The sequence below is a fragment of the Galeopterus variegatus genome, unplaced genomic scaffold (assembly GCF_000696425.1).
Source record: "Galeopterus variegatus unplaced genomic scaffold, G_variegatus-3.0.2 Scaffold6076, whole genome shotgun sequence".
NCBI classification, from domain to species: Eukaryota; Metazoa; Chordata; class Mammalia; order Dermoptera; family Cynocephalidae; genus Galeopterus; species Galeopterus variegatus.
The window spans coordinates 38195-61886 of NW_007732187.1; positions in this window are offsets into that span (position 1 = coordinate 38195).

Genomic DNA, 23692 nt, shown 5'->3' on the forward strand with positions numbered 1-23692 from the left:
CCATACCATCTCCATTCTGCATTTTAGAAAGGCATCTCCAAATCAGTTGAATCCAGCACTACAGGAGTGAACTAATGGCACACTATATGAATATCTGACCAGTTTGATTTACTTTTTAAAACTGAATCAGAGTGACAGACAACACATTTGGTAAAGCTTCAATCCTGTTTGGCTGAAAACACTAGAGGAGCAGGTGGCTTTCAATCTGTTGGATGCTTCCCAGTTGTACAGCTGCTAAATGGGTAGTAAAGAGAGCAGCCACTCCCAGAAGGATGTGTGCCCAGGAAATTTGGCCCTATTGGTAGAGCCAATCACATGAAATGTGAAGTCTTCTTTCTGAATAGCAACATGCAGCCTCAAATTTACCTTTATATTTGATCTTATTTTATCTTGAGGCACAGCCATATACATACACATATTTAGACTTATTAAAAAGCATTTAAAAATAGACTTTTCCAAACATATTTATTTCATTAACAAAAAATAGTCTGTAAAATATTTACCTTGAATATTTACTTAATACAACTCCTTTGGCCTGAAAATTTATGGAAACATTGCAGACTGAGACCACTTTTTCATTTTATGACCCTCTCTTCCATCTTGCTAAAGTCATTTTTTTTTAAAAAAGTAAGTTACAAATTAAGATTTTTTTTTTAATTTCGGGGAGAATGTTCTGAATACCCATATTAAACCTAGATCAATGGTTCTCAGGTGTTTGGTATTAAAGAATTATTCCAGATACTTGTTTAAAATGTAGATTGCCTCATCCTGTTGCCTAAGACGTAAATTCAAAAGGTATGGCGTTGGGCACAGTAGTCTTAATTTTTACCTATTCTTCTAATCCCCATTTTCATGAAACAATATTGTGTTCATGCTTTAGAAATACCAGCCAACAAGGCAACTCAAAAATTTCAGTCTCTTCTAGCATAGAAATAAACTCATTTTAGAGAAGTTTTTGGGTTTTATTTCCTCTTTAACAAATATTCATTTATTTATAATGGCATTTCATATTAAACTCTACTTTATCACATAAAGCTTTCAGTCCCAAAATGTAGAATTTCAAAGCTCTTTGTATTATAGCTTTTATTTTTATTGTCATAGTAAATGGCCACATAATATTTTTATATTGTTATGAGTTTTGCTGCAGAAGGCAGAAGCAGAAAGTGCAAAAAATTAAGTTGCTTATAATACAAAGGGTCCTCTGTCACACACTACATTGTCATTTCAATATTTATGCCCGTGTACTATTTCTGTTTCTTTTTTCCATTTTCACAGTATTATATGTTCTCATGTTTAATTTATTTTATTATTACTCTGCTTATTACATTTAAATGTTTACGTATACCATCATTAATTAACCTCTTTAAGCCTCAGTTTTCTTATCTCTACCAAGAACATGTTAGTACTACCATTAAAGTGACTGTTAAATGAAGTATATACATGAAGCACCTACTGTGATCAACACATAATAACTACTGTTAATAATATTTATTATTATTCTATTAGATGAGTGTATCTCTGTAAGCTGATTAAGTATGATTTAAGGTTTTCCACAATAGTACATTAGTGAAATCACACGTATGAGTTTATGTTGTCTTGGAAGACCTTACAGTATCTGCCTCTTTCTCTTCATGAAATAAACTAAAACAACATATAGTGAAAAACTATCATTTTTCAAGAGTAAGCATGAGACAGTTTCTCCCTGAAAAACCTCTAGAAGAAACCATGCCTTGATTTTAAACTTGTGGCCTTCCGAACAGAGAGGAAATAAATTTCTGTTTTAAACCACCCAGCTTATGTTAAGTTTTAATGACAGCCCTAGGAAGTAAATACACCCATTATTCCTTTCTCCTAACTATCTTTTCAGCAACTATGAAAAGTTCGTTTTTCATCATTCATGGAATATGTAAAGTAACAACTTTAGTGAGGCTTTCTTGATTCCTTAACCATTTTTTCTTGGTGCTCCCACAGCTTATAGTTTTTAATTCTACAACAGAAACTACTATATTCTACTTTGTTCTGTGGTTTCAATGTCTCTCTATCATGTTACTAGCTTTTGGAAAATGCAGGGTGGGCCATTCCCTTCCATATCTCATTACTCTTAATAAACTGGGAATTTGCATGTGCCTGGCATATGTATGTATGAAGCACAATAATTTTCTTTGTGACACTTAAAGAGATTGTGGGTCAAACAATACTTGGAATTGTGAATCTCCAAAGAAAACAAAACGATGAGAAATAAAAATATTAGAATAACTTGTAAATTGTAAAATTCAGCAGAATTAAGTTCATTTTGAAATACCTTTGGTAAGTCATCCCTATTAATTAAAAAAAAACACTTACAATTAAAAAGAATAACATTTATATCTGCAATAAAAATGTGTACTTGATTTGGGATATGGGTATATCTAATATGTTACAAAGTATGGTACTATTATAAGAACCTAGTAAAAAAATGAGGTAAGCTGATTAAAAAAGCACCAGCAAAACTCCTCCTCAAACGCAGCACCCATTTCATGCTAGACACGGCTAGTATCACTTTGAAGAAAAACAAGAAGTAGCAAAAAGGCTGCTGTGACATTTTCATATACCTTTCTGTGAGTAAGAAATCATATAAGGATGTTACTTTCAACAGGCTACCAACATTGTTCAGTTAGATTTAAAAAACAAAACAAAACAAGGTAGCAACAGGGCTTGTTAGTTCAGTTCGTATATTCATTCATTCCTCCACCTTTTCTGCTGCCAAAAAAATACTTTAAGCAAATAATAGTTACTCATTTAATAAAAATATTAAAACAAAAAAGGAAAATTTTAAAAACATGTAAAATAAGAAAATTGTAAATACATTCACAATAAAAGCAATTAAAGTAGTTGCCATGATTATGCATTAAATTTAGCCCTAAGTTCCCAGGAAAAAAGCATTACATTGGATATATAATATCTCACAATAAAAAAATGACAATAATAAATTCATATGATAATCTATCTATTGTCAGTAACATTTTCTGAGCATGAGGATACTGTGAGAGTGTAATTAGAAAACATTGTGGCATTTTATGGTGTTCTTTACTTTGTTAAAGAATGAATTTACTAGGTTTTAAGGTTTTACAATATATCGAATACATAGACTAGAGAGCCACAAATCAATGGGGTCTTTGTGGATTGGTAAAGCATTCTATTCTGTCATTAAATGGTCTTGGTGTATAATTAATGACTTAGACAATGCAATAGGGAGCTTGATGCACTTATTATGTATGTTTTATTGAAGTTCTTAGAAATCTTAAAAATGTACCCTGAAGCATTTTCCACTGGGCACATAACCTATGAATGAAAGGTTATCTTCAAGTACACAATTTATTTTCTTTATGGCATACAACTTTATCATTTCCTTCTAACCATCTTTCTGGAGATATATATATATATAATATAATATATATATATATAAATAATATATATATATTATTTTTCTTAATCTGTAGATTGAATGTGAATATATAACAAGAAAGGAAGTAAAATATTTCTGGCAAATCTTATAACTTACCAAAAAAATTACTTCAAACCAAAAAAAAATGTGGTTACCCTGAACTAAAAATATTGGGAACCCTTGATTTTACTAGGTATACAATGAATTTATCCTTTAGCATTCAATGTCCTTCACATCATTTTACTGGCACCTAATTATTGCTAATTTTCTTTTTTCTGTTTTTGTTGAGTTCAAATGATAAATTCAGTGTCCATTAAAAGAAAGGAAAGATGTTAAAGGAACAAATCTCAAACTCTACAGCTGCTGGATATTACCTAACACTCAACATGCACACCTCATTATATTTGGTCACCTCCTTATCAAAACTGCTCATCCTCAGCATTTTATATCTAGACAAATGACATGAAAGTGTAACTTTAACCCCAAACAGAAACTTCATAGTCACTGCTATATTTTCTCTTATTTTCCAAATAAATGTCATAGTCCTGTTTTTCCTCTAATGAAAAAACTTACTATGATCTAGCCCCCTTTTCTCAATATCTATTGTCCTTGTCACTTATAATATTTTGACTGGACTATACATCCAATGGTTTACAGCCTCCAATTTTGGCCAAACTCTGCTCCAAGCAGCTACCAGATTTCTCTCTCTAAAATACAGACATAATATGTCACCACTGATGTTTATAGAATAATTTCCACACTCCTCAGGATAACTTTCATTCAATATGACCCTAATCTGCCTATCCAGGCTTAAATCTTTGCCTCTCTCTTTTTTTTTTTTTTTTTTTTTTTTTTTTTTAGTAATATTCAAAGGCTTAACTTTGCTTTCCTACACCTCTCAGGCAAAGTTGAGAATTCTCTCTTCTGTTCTCTCATAACACTGTTTATTTTTATATTTCAGCACTTACAACCATCTGACACTAATTACAATAACGGCAAACATATGCCCTGAATACTCCCGGATGGCCCTAATGTTAAGTACTCTCTCCTTTTGTCAGGCCATGGGTGGGGTGATCAGTCCTGATTTTTACTTAGAAAATATGGTCCCCATCCCTCACCTTGGGGCTTGTCCCACCAGATAGGCAGCTCCTTGAAGGCAGGGGTGGGGTCTCAATATTTTCACTCAATGCTTCATTCTTTAATTAAACCAATCTGGAAAAGGAATTCTCTATACAAGTTGGCTGTAAAAGGAGCCATATGTTATAGATTATCTCAGACCTCAACACTGTCTGGAAATCTGTTCTCTTTCAACACAAGTCATTGTTCCTCTACCAAACAATGTAAGACAGTGTTCCCATTTCTTTTCAAACATTAACATGAAAAAATGAATACATCATGACTGTACACTAGGAAGACCAAATATAGCTCCCTCCTTCACCCGTATGACTGCATCTGGACCCATGATCTCCCTTCTCTCATGACAATGAATAGTCTATGTCCCCAAAATGAGCAGCTCCTCCACTTATGTCTAGCTGCCATCTCCCTTTGCCAACTCAAGGACAGTGCCTCAGCAAGTCCCCCCTTTCTCTGCTGTATCATCAATTTTTCCCTCTTAACCAGATGATTTCCATAAACATTGCTGACATGCTTTTACTTATTCCATGTTAAAAACAAACAAAAACAAAACCTCTCTGTTGTCTCCACATTCCTTTCCAGATACTCCCCATTTCCCTTTTCCCCATACTGCGGAACACTGGGAGTGACATCCAGACTTGCTGTCTCTTCTCCCATTCTCTCCTGAACCTCCTGCACTAAGATTCCCCCACCACTCCAGCACAATTGCTTTTATAATGGTGACCAATGATCTCTGCACTGCTATTTCCAACAATGCTCTGAGCTTGTTGGGAATTTACTGTGATCCTTCAGTAGCAACTGACATAGCTGAACATTCTCTCTATCTTTAAATGTTTATTCCACTTGATCTACAGCATAATACACTCATTCCATTTTCTGCCTATCATCTAATAGTTTTTTGTCAGTCCCCTTTGCCAGTTCTTCTTTATCTTCTCAACCTTTAAAAATGAAGTGACCCAAAGCTCAGTATTGGGATTTCTTCTGCCTCAAAATACTCCATCTGTAGTCTTATCAAATCTCACAACTTAAATTATTACATGTATACTAATATTCCTAATTTATAAATCCAAGCCAGACCTCTTCCTTGTACTCATCTATCCAGTTTCTACTTAAAATCTTTATATGTAGATGTCAAGTAAACATGTCACATTTGAATTGCCCGTAAAACCTGCACCTCTCACAGTCTTTCCATTTTAGTAAATGGCAAATCCATTCTTCCTGTTAGGCTAGAAAAGTTGAGTCATCCTTGACTCTCATCCTTCTCTCATAACCTCACTTAGTGATCTAATCCTGATGATTTTGATTTCAAAATGTAGCTTGTTTTTTGGGTTTTTTTTCCCTTTTTTTTTTTGTCTTTTTTACTGACCAGTAACGGGATCGCAACCCTCGGTGTCGCGCCCGTTTTTTTTTCCCTTTTTTTTTTGTCTTTTTTACTGACCAGTAACGGGATCGCAACCCTCGGTGTCGCACCCGTACCAGGGACCGGCAACAGGATCGCAACCCTCAGTGTCGCGCCCGCACCGCACTCAGCCAGTGAGTGGAAACCGGTCTCCACATGGGATCCGAACCATCGGTGGGAGCGCCTCCGCACTCCCAAGCGGCGCACTCTCCAGTGCGCCACCGGGTCAGCCCGAAAATGTAGCTTGTTTTAATCACTTCCCACCACCTCCAATGCCTCCACTTGGTTTGTTCTCACCTAGATCACGGAAACTGATCTTCCTGTTTTAGGTCTAGCCACAATTTGGGAAATTCTTCACTAAACAACAAGAACATTTTAGTAAAACAGATCATGTCTCTTCTTCAAAACCTTTCAATGGATTCTTGTCTCAACATAAAAACCAAAGTCCCCAAAGGGACTACATGATCTGTCCCCTGCTCACCACTCCAACTTCCCCTCATCCACTCAGGGACCTTATCCTAGCTCAGGCTGCTGCATTCACAGTAACCTCCTCATTCTCCCTAACTTGAGGTCTTCGTACTTGCTCTTCCATCTTCTGGGAACATTCTTTGTCCCACCCCCACTCTCCACGTAGCTGGTTGGTTTTTGTTTGTGTGTGTTTTGTTTTTTCCCCTTAAAGCTTCACTCAAAACTCACCTTCTTGGGGAAACTTTTCTGACCACTTTATCTAAAATTGCAACTTGCAGCCACTTCCATCCAACTGCACACACACACTTCTTTTTTCCCTTTCACATTTTTTTTTTTTTTGGTCATGCAACTTTATTAGCTAAAACAATGTTTCTTTATTTGTCTTGTTTACTGTCAGTATCTACTTCCAGAAAAGGAAGCTCCTTAAGGATATTTTGGTCTTTTGTGTTCCCTTCTGAATCAGCAGGGCCTAGAAGAATGCTGGGCTCTAAGTATGTGCTCAACAGATATTTTTTAAAATAAATGAATAGAGCTTAGATAATCCACTGCTCTGACTCATCCACAAATGCCAAGAGACATTAGCTAGACTGGAAAAGGAATGTACCTCACTAGTTCAGTGCCCCAGGGCAGTAGCTAACTATCAGTATAAAACAGGAAGTGTGGGGCTGGAAGGAGTAGAGACCCCCCAGGAAATGGATTAGGAAAGCATTTGGGGATCAGCCCAGGCAGGCTGGGACTGTAAAGCCCTTTGCAAAGACTTTCAGATCTTTAATTCAGAGAACCTTGGGCTTGGCTGCTCAGAGATTGCCCAGGGCTTGGGTGTTAAAGGAACAAACAAATCGGTTTTTTTTTTTTTTTTTTTCCTTTTTGTCTTTTTTCGTGACCGGCAACAGATCGCAACCCTCAGTGTCGCACCCGTAACGGACCGGGACTGGCAACGGGATCACAACCCTCGGTGTTGCGCCCACACCTCGCTCAGCCAGTGAGCCGCCAGTCTGTATGTGGGATCCGAACCCTCGGCGGGAGCGCTGCTGCGCTCCCAAGCGGCGCACTGTAGCAGTGCAGCACCAGGCCGGACCCGGAACAAACAAATCTTGATTGAGATTCCACTCTCACCAGTTACTAGGATAAGGGAAACAGCAGATCAGGTGATTTAGTCATGAATCAGCAATGCTCAAACTAAGGGTTCATTTCTACAGTGTCTGATTCAGTAGAGTTTGGGGGGGAAGGGGGCTCTGTAGTATTCCTCTTTAACAAACATTCCAGCATAAAGCCTATGTCATTTGTTATGTCTTTATGACAAATGTGTCATAATCACATTTTGAGATACACTGGCATAGAGCTGAGTAGTGCCCTCCCTACTCTACTTGGAGTTTTCCAACATGCACATTCTCAGGGAGCCCTCTAGGCACCAAACTCCAGGTCGAATCTTGGTGGCAGTGACCACTTTGTCCTTTTGTCAGGGATGTAGATTAAAGAACTTGCAGATGTCTTTGGTTTGCTGTCGTCACTTTTATCAAATGATCAGGTGAATGCTGCCTGAAAAGTACTTTTAGAACTGCCTGAAATTTAACCAGTGAGTATTCCATGTGAGTTAATACAGCTCCTCTTCTAAATAGGAAACATGCCTGGGAGGTGTGAGGCCATTAGTCACCTACACGTTAATATGAGTTTAGGTTGCTTTCCTAATAGCCAAGTAAAACTGACAGCACCAAAGTGGAGATTTAAAAGAGGGGAAGAGGAAAAATGTATTTGAACATTTGAACTTGATATGTCAGGTTGGGAAGAAAAGAATAACAGATGAAAATGTTTTTAATGTTTTAATGGTGTAAAAACATTTTTTAAAGTGTTTAAAGTAAAATGCCTTGCTTTTATACCCTGTTCCTTCTCCTCTCCATAAGCAATCAATATTATTAATTTCTTGTATGTCCTTCCAGAAGTTAATACTGTACATATTTGGGCTAATATGCATAGGAATACATATATATATATATGTACACATATATTCATTTCCCTATTTTTAGACAATAGTTTAAAATGGGAAAGTTCAATTCAGAACCTTTATTCTTCCTGCTTACTAAAGTATCATGGTAACTTTATTATATCAATGCATAAAAGACTTCCTGATTCTTTCATTATGGCTCAAAATAAGATGGACAATAACTTATTTAGACAGTCTCCTATTGACTTGATCCTACTTAGGAGGATGCTTATCTTTTACTATTGAAAACAATGTTACAATGCAAAAAATTTACACATACAATGTCATTTTGCAAATACACAAATTTATCTGAAATACACATTTATAGACATGGAATCTCTAGGTCTGAGACTACAGGCATTTTTAACTTTAATAAATATTGCTAAATTATCTTCAGTACAGGCTTTATTAATTTACACCCATACCAGCAATGTATGAGAAGCCTTAAGGAGTGACTTTGGATAAGCATGAAAACAGAAGGGTACATCCTTCCTGGGGAGATAGGGAGGAATGGGCAACAGAAGTTAGGAGAACCTAAAAGTGGTGCTTTTTTTATTTCTGCTCTGTGCTTACAAAAGATTACAACATACAGAACCCTTTATTGTGTATAATACAGCATCTCTGTATGTCAGCACAGGCCAGAACCAATACAGGCCAAGAAAATGAGCTATAGATTTTTCAACACATTTCTAAATAAAATTTAAAAACTAATAATAAGAAGAATTTCAGAAGTAGAAGTCTTACATTAAGGTTAGGTAAGTGAAATATTAATATGTACACTAAACTTTGATATATAGGAACAGATTCCACAGACAGCTGTATTAACCTGTTTATCTGTCATGTCTCAAGAATTTTTGAAGATTTCTTCATTTGATGTTAATTCAAAACCAATTTTGGTACACTAGTAGGTACTTATATTTAAAATCATCAGGCAGCTACCGTTTCTAAGAGGGCATGTAGATTAGTTATTGCATGCAATTTACTGATCACTTAGCAGATAACCCAATTAATGTAGTGAAGATTAGCTGATAAAATTTAACTCCATAAGGTGTAGTTTCTCATTCACTTGTATTTTTACCGTGCTATTCTAAATGTGAGCCTCTCTAGACTTCAATCTAAATCTTTACACAGAAAAACTATATGATCAATATTAGTGTGTGTATTTGTGTGTGTATTACATATCATTTACTTTGATCTTTTCCTTGGCCTGATAATTGGAAATACTAGCTAGAGACACATTGCAGTTGGACTCCATAGCTTTATCAGAATCAATTGAGCTGCCAGAACATTTTTAATGCTACTTGAAACCGTTAATGACAAAGAGTCATTTGCTTACCCACCACCCAGTCTTTCTCCATTGAAAATTACTGGTCATGAATCTGGTGAACATTTACAGGAATCTGCAAATGAAACAGCTAAATCCTTGATGACAGGGAGTCTCATAAAGGCGGCTCATTTATTCTCTCGGGGCACTCATCCCAGCCACTGGGATCAATAGAAAATCTCATCTGATATATTCTTAAATGCCACGGTGCAAATGTTCTCTTTGCAATTTTGTAAGAGAAAAGTCCCACTTCCATTTTAAGGAATCGACATCAAGTTAGCTAAATAAACACAAATAATGCTACTCTGAGTTTCCTTTAGTCTGAAAGCCTGCAGAATAAAAACAATGGTTTTTCTCTCATTTAAAAAAAAAATAAGATTCAGACATTTGAAGGTTTTGAAATTACTCAATATGAATTTATGATTTGGCCAAACATCTACCAATGTAAATATTAACTGCTTCAGAGTCTCAAACAGATGTGAATTAGCAACTTGCTGCAGTGTAATTGTTATGTAATCTTTTCAGGCTTACTCCAGAGAAAGAGATTTTAATCTCAGTAGAAGTCACTATATGTGTGTGTGTGTGTGTGTGTGTGTGTGTGTGTGTGTGTGTACATATTTTTTCGAGATACTAGCACATACAATTCTCCAGAAGCACATCTAAAAAGAGAGAAAAGAAGAAATCAGTGTGGGCTAAATAAAAGTTAAAATTCTCATAGCAATCTGGAAAACAAACCAAAAAAAAAAAAATCAAATTTATAATGATAGAATTTTTAGCCTGGGACCTGAAAGGATATTACAAAATATGATACAAGAGATTTTTCTCCTGTAAGTTCCCTCCCTTATAAATGTCATGACTGCTTCTTGGTAATTTGTTGTTTAATTAATGTGGGTGGGCTGTCAATTCTAATATCTTAACATCCTAATAAAATGCCTTTTGGTAAGAGTACAGCTTCTATTACAGTTGGTAAACTAGAAGGCTAGGTTATCTATAAGGAAGCATGTGATTTTCTTTCAACTTAGAAAAGCTTAACATGGATAGTAAATCTTTTCATTCCTTTCTTTCATTGAAAAACCAAAAGTAAAAACAACACACACACACACACACACACACACACACACTCTCTCTCTCTCACACAAAACTTATTATGGAACTAGACATGCTTAACACCCAGAGGTGGATTTATACTAAGGAGAGTAAGTCAATTACTACCTAGCACATCCATTTATTGCCTTGTAAAGCTTAGAATGCTCTTCAAAGATAAAACACTTGGATGCAGTTCAGGAAAGGCTTTTTTTTTTTTCATCTTCTTTCCTCCAACTACTCTTATACATTTATAAATGCATAATTCATTGACAAATCTGTATAAGGGATATAATTTTCTTGGGAAGAGCATCACTTTTCAGCATAATCAAAGCTAAAGATTTGTACTACTACAAATTTCACTGAACATGTTAGTAACATGTAAAGTGAAGAAATGTAACTCTGTAATCTTGTCAGTGACCAGGTAGGTATTAATATAAAATTCCTGTTTTTCTTTTTAAATCAAAACTAAAGAAGAACATGATCATTCTTTATACCTTTTTCCAGCAAAGGATCTATTTAAAAACTAATAACGGCTATACAGGATTGGGAATGATTTCTAAAATAAACATGAGCATCACTTTTTAAAAAATGGGCTTTTCTTTCATAAACTGTGAAAATAGTTTGGTTTAGATGATAGCCTAGGAGGCAACAGGCCAGCAGGAGGCCAGAGGATTAGCCCTAATTACCTCATGTTTCACCTTAATTAACTCCTGATACAAAAAGTAAACGCTGCAGGAATGATGGAGAGACCTTAGGCCACTAGGCAAAATATCTCAGCTCTCTTTGTTTGCACATGATAATCTTTCCTTTGAATTTCCCTTAATTCCTACAAAAGATCAATTGATGGACACACATTGCACTGTGATTAGCTGTGCTACAGAGATATGATGCTGTTTTCCATATTTGTTCTTGGCATAGAAACCACATTCTCGACAAGGCAATGTGTCAGTGAATTGTCACCATACTTTTATTATGTTTTTGTAAGGTTATATAAATATCTAAAGAAGCTCTTCCAAAAAGCACATGGTAAACTATTCTGTGATTGATTTATTTCAGAAAATATTGGACCAATACACTAATAACTTCTTTAATGCATCAAAAACCCATTTTCCAGATGTCCTTGAACTATATACTCCTCAAAAACATGCAGCAACATGAATACGCCCATTTCCCTTGTCACTGTAACATGGATTTATACCTACAAACACAAAAGGAGTTATAGCTATTAAAAGCATTAAAGCCTTTCTCCTGTCTTTGGTCATAAAAAAATCGCATTAGTGAGTACTCATCACATTGCAAACTGAACTTGAAATACAAGGTCAAAATTTGCTAAGTTTAAAATGTAAACTTAGAGAAAGTCATGTACTGTGTGCATTTTTATTTTTGGTCCCAAGCTGCTGAAAAGAAGCACAAAATAATTCAAAGAGAAAAATAATTAAAACTTGTGCTTTTACTTTCTAAATGAGAATGCATGGAGTGGAAACACATAGGGGCACTGAAGCTTAGAGCTTCAAAAACACATGAAAACCAACTTGAACCACCGCAGTCATGCTTTCACTTTTCAACTTACACGTACATATATTCTAAAATCCTGGGAAAAAATAAAATTAGACAAGGTCTATGCTTAGCATGCAATTAATAAGTATTACTAATTAAAATTGTTCTCTAGTCAGCATTCCATTTACACCAAATATATAGAATTAATGCAAGGCCATGTTGATAAAAGATATAAATCTATGATGTCAAACTTCTCCTATAGAAATTAAAAATAATTGATCCATTAATTTCTGACTCTGTCATTTTAACTTTAATTTTTATTTGAAAGGTAAAAGTTAGTATATATAGAATTAACAACACAAATATTCCAAAGGAACCTCTACTTACTTTATATGTCTAATTTTTGCCATTCAGGTCAAATTCAAATTTATCTAAATTATTAGATAAATGATTTACTGAAAATCATTGTTTTGAAGACTTAACTGCTATTTATGGATTAATTGTAAATAGAATATGAAGATATGAATGGTATTAAGGTAGTTTTAGTTTTTTGTGAATCAAACACATCTCCAGTATCGGAATAAGTTACATATCTTTTACAAAGAAAGCTCTAAAATATTATTTTATTCCTACAAAAAAAAAAAAACTCTCTATGTTTTCTAGTGATTAAAACAAAAAGTCTCAAATCAAAATAAATAATTAACTGTGCAACATTCATACACTAACATATTCACTCATTCGCTGATTTTTTCACTGAATTATAAATTCTTATTCATCATTTATTCTATTCTCTCAGCCCTGAGCTAACGGTATATGAAATATAAAGTTCAAGATGTGTTGGAAATAATTGTGGATTCAAAGGTATATTATAAGAGAGATTACTGCTTTCAAGAAACTCACAGTCTTGTGGGATAGGTGGGTAAACAAACAATTCTGTAATTTTTGCTTGCAGAGAAGTATGTGCATGTATATGGACTGCAAGGAACACAAAATATAAGAGAAACAACATCACTTGTGGAGGGCATGAGAAAGTTTCGGGGAAGAGAAGACACCTACATCTTTACTCAGCACACATTGAAATCTGTTCTTTAAATTCAGTTCCAAACCTGAGGGTGTCTCTTTTGTCATGCTATTATTTGAATACAATTAATTTCCATTGATTAAAATTACTCTTATTATTTTTGATGTTTTTAAAGCTTATAACAAAGGTAATTATAACAAAAGAAGCAAACGAATCTTTCGCTTCCATTTTGTCAAATTTCCCCTAATTGATTCCAGGTAAGTTCCCCTTTCCTCCATTAAATTCTAAGAACATCCATATGTCCCCTGTAAAATGTTACATTAATCATTCAGAGAGAATTTTTCTTCTTTCATATTTCATTTGAACATATGCAGAAAATGACATGCTTTGAACTGCAAAATGCATTTTTTTTCATATTAAAAGCCAGCAGTAGGATTCCATGTTTATGCCATGCCATATTGCTGACCTTTATAATCCCTTGTTATTTATGTTTTATTTTTAGACCTATTACTAAGTTTAATTATGACATCTGTAGGTTCTTAAAATGTCTAAGCTTGTTGTCTAACAACTGTGAGAAGAAATACTGTAAGTGACACAGAATAAGAAATGTAATCATGAAATTATCTGTTTTATACAAACACAACTAAAAGCAGGTTTTGCCTCCTTACATCTAACACATACACACCCTTAATGTTTATACAGAGGGGCTATATACATAAACTTACATGTGAGATATTATATTTCCTGAGGCTTTGCTCCATTTTAATGATTTCCTCATGCCCAAAGTTTATTTTAAAACCAAGGACCCATGAGTAATGATACTGTATACAGAGTCTGTCATACAAAATTTTTGCAGCTTCAGTGTACTGAGGAACTATCATCCCCCAATTCTTTCTTCATAATGGTAAAGGAACTGTGGTATTCCGGCACCTTTAATTGGATGTACCCATTTGCAGTGCTGTTTTATTCCTGCAAATGCCAACTTGAAAAGCCAGTCATTTTTTAGTATAGTGCCAATTTGATACACTGACCTTCTCCAGTCGATCCTGGCCTGGGAACCAAGTGCCAACAGAAAACAAAAAACAAAAAACAAAAACCTTGCCTTATTGATCTGACCCAAACTCTACTATTCTCATTGGATTTACTACTCCAGTGAAATGTTTGTTACACTATAACATACCATATGATCCAGAAATCCCACTACTGGGTATATGCCCAAAGGAAATGAAGTCAGTGTGTCAAAGCGATATCTGCACTCCATGTTTTTTTGTTAGTTTGTTTGTTTTAAAGATGACCGGTAAGGGGATCTCAACCCTTGGCTTGGTGTTTTCAGCACCACGCTCAGCCAGTGAGCCAACCAGCCATCCCTATATAGGATCCAAACCCGTGGCCTTGGTGTTATCAGCACCGCACTCTCCCGAGTGAGCCACGGGCCAGCCCTGCACTCCATGTTCGTTGCAGCATTATTTAAAATAGCCAAGACAGGGAATCAACCTAGAGTGCATAAAGAGATGAATGGATATATACGAGAAAATACTATTTGGCCTTAAAAAAGAAGGAGAAACTGTCGTTTGTGACAACATAGATGAACCTGGAGGACATTAGGTTAAGGGAAATAAGCCAGGCACAGAAAGACATGTACTGCATGATCTCATATGTGGAATCTAAAATGTCAAACTCATAGAAGCAGAGAGTAAAATGGTGGTTACCAGAGGCTACAGTGTGGGGCCATTGGACAGATGTTGATCAGAGGATACAGAATTTCAGTTATACAGAAGGAATAAGTTTAAGAGATCTGTTGTACAACATGGCAACTATAGTTAATGTATTATACATTATATTTTAAGTATTCTACCACAAAAAAAGTATGTGAGACAATGCATATGTTAATTATCCTGATTTAGCCATTATACAACATATATATTTTTTAAAACATCATGTTGTACACTATAAATATATCCATATATATTATGTCTATTTAAATTATTTAATCGATTAACATCAAAAAATGTTGAGTCTATCATTACTTACTAATTCCACAGAATGTGTCCCTTTGAACTTTTATTCTAATATCCCAGTGCTCTCTAAAAGCCTCCAGGCTACCAAGTTTTCGAGAACATACCCCTTTTGCATGTCTAGTAGGCTGATAGGATAGTGTTCAAAATTAATTACAGTGCAAAACAGAATTCAAGAATTTGGTAAAAGTCTAGGTTGCATCCAGCATATATACAAAGTGATATAAAAATATACCATCCCTGCCCTGAAAAAGTTTAAAATCTAGCTGTGAAGAGGAAACTTGGATTCATGAAAAGGTCTGCAACACTGCATGAATTCTAGAAAGATAAACAAAGTTCTTTTGCCTTTTAAGGTTTGGAATTACCCTCCTTCGGTTTAAAAAAAAAATTACAAAAAAAAATCTGCAGTAGTTCAAGCCAGCAGAAATGAAATGTAAACTCATAATCCATCCCTCTAGAGCTGGATTTTTCAATAAACTGTGGAGGCTGATGAAGAAGCCACTTAAACAAAGGCATGCAATTTCTGGATGGATTTACTCCCCTCTGCAATGCTTCTGTATCCTCCATGTCCATGGCTTTTATAGAGGAAATAGCCAAGAATTAAAAAGAACAATCTGAAAACCCCACACAGCCCTATAATTTTATTCTTGCAAGGAAGGACCTTCCCAGGAAAGAACACAAAAATTGTACACTTACATTAAAACTTACCTCAAACAGAATAAAGCATAAGAATTAACAACAGAAATTTTGTAGTTAGAAAAAAGTTGAATTAGAATTAGAAATTTACCACTCACTAGGTTTAGCATTTTGAGAACTCACTTAACTGAGCTCCACCTCATTTTTTTCCCCATCTATGAAATTGAGATCTTTTTCTTTTTTTTAAGAGACACACTTGCAATAAACTGTCATAAACTAGTTTCAAAGGCTATAGAGCAAGAACAATGAAATTATCCTTTGAAATAATCTACTGGTCTCATGTCCCTGAAATCTTTCAATGTGGATGTTTAGCTAAGTCTGACCCAGTGGGTCTGTTATACCTTTTTGTAGTGGCATAGACCCAGTAAGAGATATGGCTCAGAAAAACACCCAGCCCAATTCATAACCAATTAAAAGTCAAGATTTCTAATATTTTCAGAAACTACTAAAGGAAAACATAGAGCAAACATTTCAGGATGTAAGACTGGGCAAGGAGTTTACGAACAAGAGCCCAAAAGCACGAGCAACAAAAGAAAATATAAATAAATGGGATTACATCAAGCTAACAAGCTTCTGCACAGAAAAGGAAACAATCAACAGAGTGAAAAAACAACAGACAGAATAAAAGAAAGTATTTGCAAACTATACATACAACAAGAGATTAATATTCAGAATTTGCAAGGAGCTCAAACAGCTATACAGCAAAACCACAAATGACCCAATTATGAAATGAGCAAAGGAGCTGAACAGACATTTTCCAAAGGAATACATACAAATGGCCAACAAGTACTTGAAAAAAGACTCAAAGTCACTAATCATCAAGGAAATGAAAATTAAAATGACATTGAGACATCATCTCACCCCACTTAGACTGGCTATAATCAAAAAGACTAAGAATAACAAATGCTAGTGAGGATGCAAAGAAAGGGGAACTCTTCTACACTGTTGCTGGGACTGTAAATTAGTGCAGCCATAATAGAAAACAGTATGGAGTTTTCTCAAACGACTACAGATGGATCTACCATACAATCCAGCAATCCCACTTCTGGGTATACACCCAAAGGAATGGAAATCATCAAGTTGAAGGGATACCTGCACTCCATGTTCATCACAGCTCTATTTACAATAGCCAAGATATGGAACCAACCTAAATGTCCTTTGATGGAAATGGAGATCTTAATAGTCAGTCATACAGGTAGGTATTAAGGTAAGTGTGAGGATTAAATAATAGGTACATAGGTAGGTGTGAGGATTAAATACATATGCATTTAGCTCACTCCTGAATGCATAAGCCCTCAACTAGCCAGTGTAAAATCCTTCTTGAACCATAACAAGGCAATCACAAAAACAAGCACAGTTTATGAAAGACATGTTTCCCAAAAGGAGGAGTTGAACATGATATTTCTCCCTTAAACCAGATATGCAAATTAAGTATTTTAAAACAATGATTTGTAAAGTGATACATTTAGATGAACACATGCATTGGATAATTTGTAACGTCTAATGTGAATTTACTAGTTTCTTCTTAGAACTATGTGCCCCAATAGATGATTTACTTAAAAGTCCCCCAAAGAGATTCTAAAAGAATCCATGGTTGATCTCACATTATCAAAGGTTGATAAAAGCTACAGAAAAGAAACTAAGTGCAGTTCAAAAATATTAACTACCAGAATTACTCATGATTCCTTTAATGCTATTGAAACATTCAAAAAGCTCTGTTTGACTATTTAGAATTTACAGTTCCGATGACTCATAACATCCATCAGCTCCCCTTTTAGCTAAGCCTATCATTTTTAAGGTCTAAATTTGGGGATGTATAATGATATCCTGAGCCAGAAATAAGAAATCTTATTTCTAAGCTACATGGCTAGAGAAATCACAAAATGATGATTTTAAAAAGCAAAATTTAAAAATTAATCTCAATTCTCCCATTCCTAGTTTCATCCTTCTCTCTGCCTGCAAATCCATTTCCCCTCTCCAGTCTGGCCACACACTCCCTCTTTAACCTCTCTTTTCCTACCTGACCCACACACAGCAAAATACATTCCAGCCCAGACTAACCCAGTCCAAGGCAATACACTGCAGATTTCAACCTGCACCCTAGAGCCAGGTTGGTTGGTTACAGTTTTAGCACCACGCGACTCCTAGAGCTGTGTGGTTTGGGCAGGCTACTTAGGGTTTCTGAGACCTCAGTTTTCTGGCAATAATACACATTTCTACTTTAGACAGACATAAACATTTTTTTAATGGACAGAATGAGATAGATAGATAGATGGATGGATAGAGATGTACACACACACACACACACACACACACACACACACACACACGTGGGTACTCTTACGCATTAAAAGAATGCATGCACTCTATTTGATAACATTAGTCATTATCATGGCCACTTAAATCAATTTACTTTTGGATATATGGTCTAATTCTCATTAAGGTATAGCTTCATCTTCAAAAAAATTAGGGATTTAGAATTTGCTTGTATTGAGGCTTTAAAAAGCACAATTTGAAATTTGGGCCACAGAATAAAAATTTCAAATCCCCGATTTCGTAGCTAAAGTTGTACTGAATTGGGATTTAAAAAGAAAACCCAAATGAAAACATTAGTTGATCAAGCCAAATACTGTAAATAAATCACTAGGAAACTTCCATAAAATGTGTCCTGACTACAAAGCCAGGATAAAAATATCTTTTGTCACCAAAGAATACGTTCATTAGGGCATCCTATCTGCCAAGCTTTCCTAGGGAGCTAATGTGCCAAAAATAAAATTAACTCTGTATCATTCTCCCAAAGCATTTACTAGGTTATTCTAGTAGTTAACTATTTTAAGTACCTTTCTAGAATCATTCATTACAGTTAATTCAAGTATATTCCTGAAATCTATATATAATGAGAACTGGACCAAGGAAATATGAAAAATAAATAAATAAAGCTCGGCAATTAAATTTTTCTTTTCAAAGAAACTCTCAAAGAGGCATGTGTAAGCAACTACCTACTCAGGTAATCCCCAGTCTCTGGTAATTTTTGCAATAGGAGCTTGAATCTTGTGACTTTAAGAAAGGAAAATAATTTCTGTTAACCCCAGGCTACTTTACAAGACTTACCTTTAGTGAAGTCATTAAAAAGAGGCCTAGTAAGCTGGAAAAAGCACTTCACAGATTTTTTCTACTCTAAGGTAACTTAGAGTTTTAAAATTTTATAGCTTGCATTAAGTAAAAAATAAATAAATAAATAAATAAATTTTTAAAATGAAGTTTATAACCCCCAATTTATTGTAACAAACTTTTTATGAATGATATTAAGCATTTATAGACATTTATTTATAGGTAAATAATATCATACATATATATATTGCCAATAGAAAGACTTACATCTTCACCAAATGATGTGGCTACTAAATACACAGTGGTGCATCAATAGATTTCTCATTCAGGATATTTTAGACAAAGTAACTGATTGTATTCATACCTATAAAGTTCCCTCTCTAAACTGGGCTGCCAGCTGGTAGATGGACAGAGCCTTCTGGGTAAGAGTGGATGTTATGATGAAACTTCTGAAGATGGAATTGTTCTAGAGGACACATTTCCACTCCTCTATAGAACATCTCTGATTATTGTTCTCAGGTATGGCTAGTTTAAATGAATTTTCAGGAGGAGAGTTTCCACTGTGTAGCTGTACTTCAAATTCATAGAATTTCTTTATTGGTAGGGTTCAACCAGTGAATGAACGAGCCATAATTAGCTTCACTGACTGTATTAGTCTGTTTCTGTTGCTTATAACGAAATACATGGAACTGGGTGATTTATAAGGAAAGAAACTTATTGCTTACAGTTTCTGAGGCTTGGGAACTCCAAAGTTCAGGGAACACATTTGGTGAAGGCCGTGGTGGTGGTGACAGTGACCCAGGGGTCTCAGATGGCAGAAAATGGTGAAGCAGAGAGAGACTAACCTCTCATGTGCTCTTCTTTTAAAATCCTCAGTGCCACGCCCCTGACCACCATCATTAATCCATTCACTATGGCATGGTCCTACAATCTAATCACCTCTTCAAGGCCCCAACTTTCTATTACCATAACAGGATTTCCTACCATCAACAGTTACAGTGGTGATTAAATTTGGGGGGGGGTACAGCAGTGCAGGAGTCTCATATGGCAGAAAATGGGGAAGCAGAGATGCTAACCTTCTCATCCATTCTCCTTTTAAAGCCCTTTTAATACATTCACTATAGCTCAGTCCTACAATCTAATCACTTCCTCAAGGTTCCACCATTTAATTATCTTAATAGGATTTACCACCCTCAACAGTTCAGTGAGGATTAAGTTGGGGGGGGGGGGGGACATTCAACCCAAGGCACTGACTAGGCCTTTTGGTCATTTCCAGTTCCCCAGTAGGCATAGATGGAATTTCTTTTGGTCAGGAAGCAATTTTACTTTTTCCCTGGAACTTGATTTATTTTTCTGGTAACACCATGAATATTTGCCTTGAAAATTGGGTACTATTATGATATATATACTCACACAGATCATTTCTGAAATTCAGATATGTGACACATTTAAATATCCTTTAGGTATTTGCAACCTGGAAATTTTAGCATATATTTATACTTAACCTAAACATGTCATAGTTTTCTCAATGCATTCACTTTTTCTATAATCCTCAAAGGATGAACTCTCCATTCCCTTCACAAGGAAAAACTAATAACCTCTCTACTCATAGGTTCACAGTATTGTGGTATAAATTTACCAGATAAGTGTGCTCCTTTTCTGTATTTACCTAATAATACAAAATAAAATTGACAAAATTAAGATAAATTACTTCATATATTTTTGCTGGCTGACTAATTGCAAAATTTAAACTATCCATCCTCACTGAAAGTTGACTTATGTATGTAACTGAAACACCCAACAACAGCAATCTAAACATGGCAGTGTCTAATAGAATGGTGTGTCTAGAAGAAATTTAGCATTGTAGGAACACACACACACAAAAAAATAAACACTTCATAGATATCAACACCTGAAAAGAGACACAAGTGTTTAAGTACAATAAAGAAAAAAATCAATGATTCTGCAGAATTGTCTTCAGTGAGTCTCTAGCAGTCATAGTAACTATAACAGTAATCTGGGTTAAGTCCATAATAATTTTGAAACCAGAGTGTTTCATGTATTCATTATTTTGCTACTACATTGTGATTGGAAGGTGATTAGGAGGCTCTTAGCAATTTGATTATTTCAAAGATGAAACAACTCAGAAACATGGCAAGGAAGAAATTTATTTGAAGTGCATAACAGACTGCCAACCTTTGAAATTTGTCTCACTTTTCTATAATTTTCCTATAGATTATGAATCTTTTCTAGTTGAATGGAATTTGAAAAACACTACCTATCATTATAACTTAGGATGCAGAAACATAAATAGTAACCCAGAAAGTAGGTCCAGGTAGCAGATGAGGCAAAAATCTTCAGAATTTAATCTCAGGGATGGATAGATCCAAGTGAGAATGCTACAATCTTTTCTTCAACAGTTTCTCAGATGTGATTTTTGAACCTCATTGCTAGATTTGAAAACATACAATTTTATTGATTATTTGGATGTCAAAAAGATTGTTCTTGCAGAATGACTTCCTACTAGTTGAAATATTCAGCATACTTCCAAAGTGAATCAGAAAAAATAAATAAATAAATAAATAAGAGTTCTGAATACTGACAAAATTGTAGCACTTTCAAAGCTATGGCTTGTTTATGACTTAAAGAAGTAGAAAAGGATCTCTTCAAAATATAATCCAAGAAAATTACAGTGAAATAAACTTAAATAATAGATTGTTGTATCATATATCAACATAATAAATTCCTTTAAAAATTCTAGTACTGAAAAATAAATACAAAAATCTCTTCAAAATATAATCCAAGAAAATTACAGTGAAATAAACTTAAATAATAGATTGGTGTATCATATATCAACATAATAAATTCCTTTAAAAATTCTAGTACTGAAAAATAAATACAAAATTAAATAAAAATTCCAGTACTAACTAAACAATTTAGGAAAATGTTATCAATTAAACTATTATCAGGGAGGAGATAAATTGTATCACATTCTATTACATTTAGATACTCCAAATAAGTGCTATAACATTGAGAGCTTATCCAAATACCATTTATAAAAAGTCTCTAGAAAAACTTTTTGAGTTGACTAATTATGATAGCAATTACTTAGTATTACATTGGACCTCGGGCCTTTGATTAGTCCAAACACAGCTAAAGTGCAATTCAGATAAAATGCTAACAATAAAATATAAGCAGAGCTTGAATTTAAAAGGTAACTTATTTCTTCTAATTTCACTGCTCTCCAATAGCATAAATCTCCTTCTACTCTCTCCAAAATGTTCAATTTTTAATAAAGTAACATCTGGTTTGGGGATGAGGCTATGCTACCTGCTGTTCCCCACCCCTCCGGGAAAGTGGCAAAGTAAGCAGTTATTCAACATCATTTGTGTTATCCTAGTAACAGCTGTTGGTTTTAAAGGGATAAAGCAGGAGAAATTAAAAATGAGAGTACTTGAACGCCACGTGGAGAATCTACTGTCATATGTATTAAATTACATTAAAATTAACCTATCCTAATTGAAAATTACACAGTGCCAATCCTACATGAGGGTTGGGAGAGAAGAGACAGCAAACGTTGGATTATGTGGCAAACAACTTTCGTATATATAAATAAATTAAAATAGCAAGAGAACCCATTAAGTAAATTATTTTCTCTACGGTTTGATGTTGTAAATGTAAGTATTCTATTAGCAAGGGAAATGGGAAAAATACTGGGTCTATTTATGTAAGCAGATCTTAAATAAATTCTAAATTGAATAATAATTATTACTGAAGAATTGGCATTAAATTGAAAAGAGTGCAATATGGTTAGAAGCTGTTGATACTTTGATATCAACACTGGGGCTGATATATATACTATATGAAACGTAATTTGGTAAGTGGAGATATATAAGATATACAAAAATACTACAAAAATTAGCGGTAAAATAGAATTAAAAGATAGTAAGAATCTTTTCATGAACTTTTTGAAGTACCCTCATTTAAGATATATAAGGTTATTAAAGCTATAATCACAATTATTAGAGACACTCACAATCCAGGTATTCTTGGTGTCTTAATTGTTACTATTAAAGACATTTTAATGTATTTTTAGTGTTATTCTAAATGTAGAAATGAGTATTCAGGTCAAGAAAAACTAATAGAACCAAGGTGAAAGGAGTCACAGTTACTTATTCTTTACATCCTCAAAACATACATTGATGAAATATTGCCAGAAAAAAAAAATGAAGAAACAAAACTCGTCTGAACACAAAACTGGAAACTGTGATACCGACTCTATTATCTTCTTAACAATCAGTAGGGGAATATGTTTCCATTGGATTTTTTTTTTAATAGTAGTTCAATACTTTACCCCTCTTTTAACTGGTGTTTCTCCTTCCCTTTATTATCCTTAATATATTCCACTGAGAGTTTTCTTTCACTTCAGGAATAGGGAAGTGACCAGCCAACAGCATCTCCCTCCCAGAAGCCACTGCTGTAAAAACCGGCACACTAATCAGAAGTGGGTCAAACGGTCTTCACATGAAAGCATCT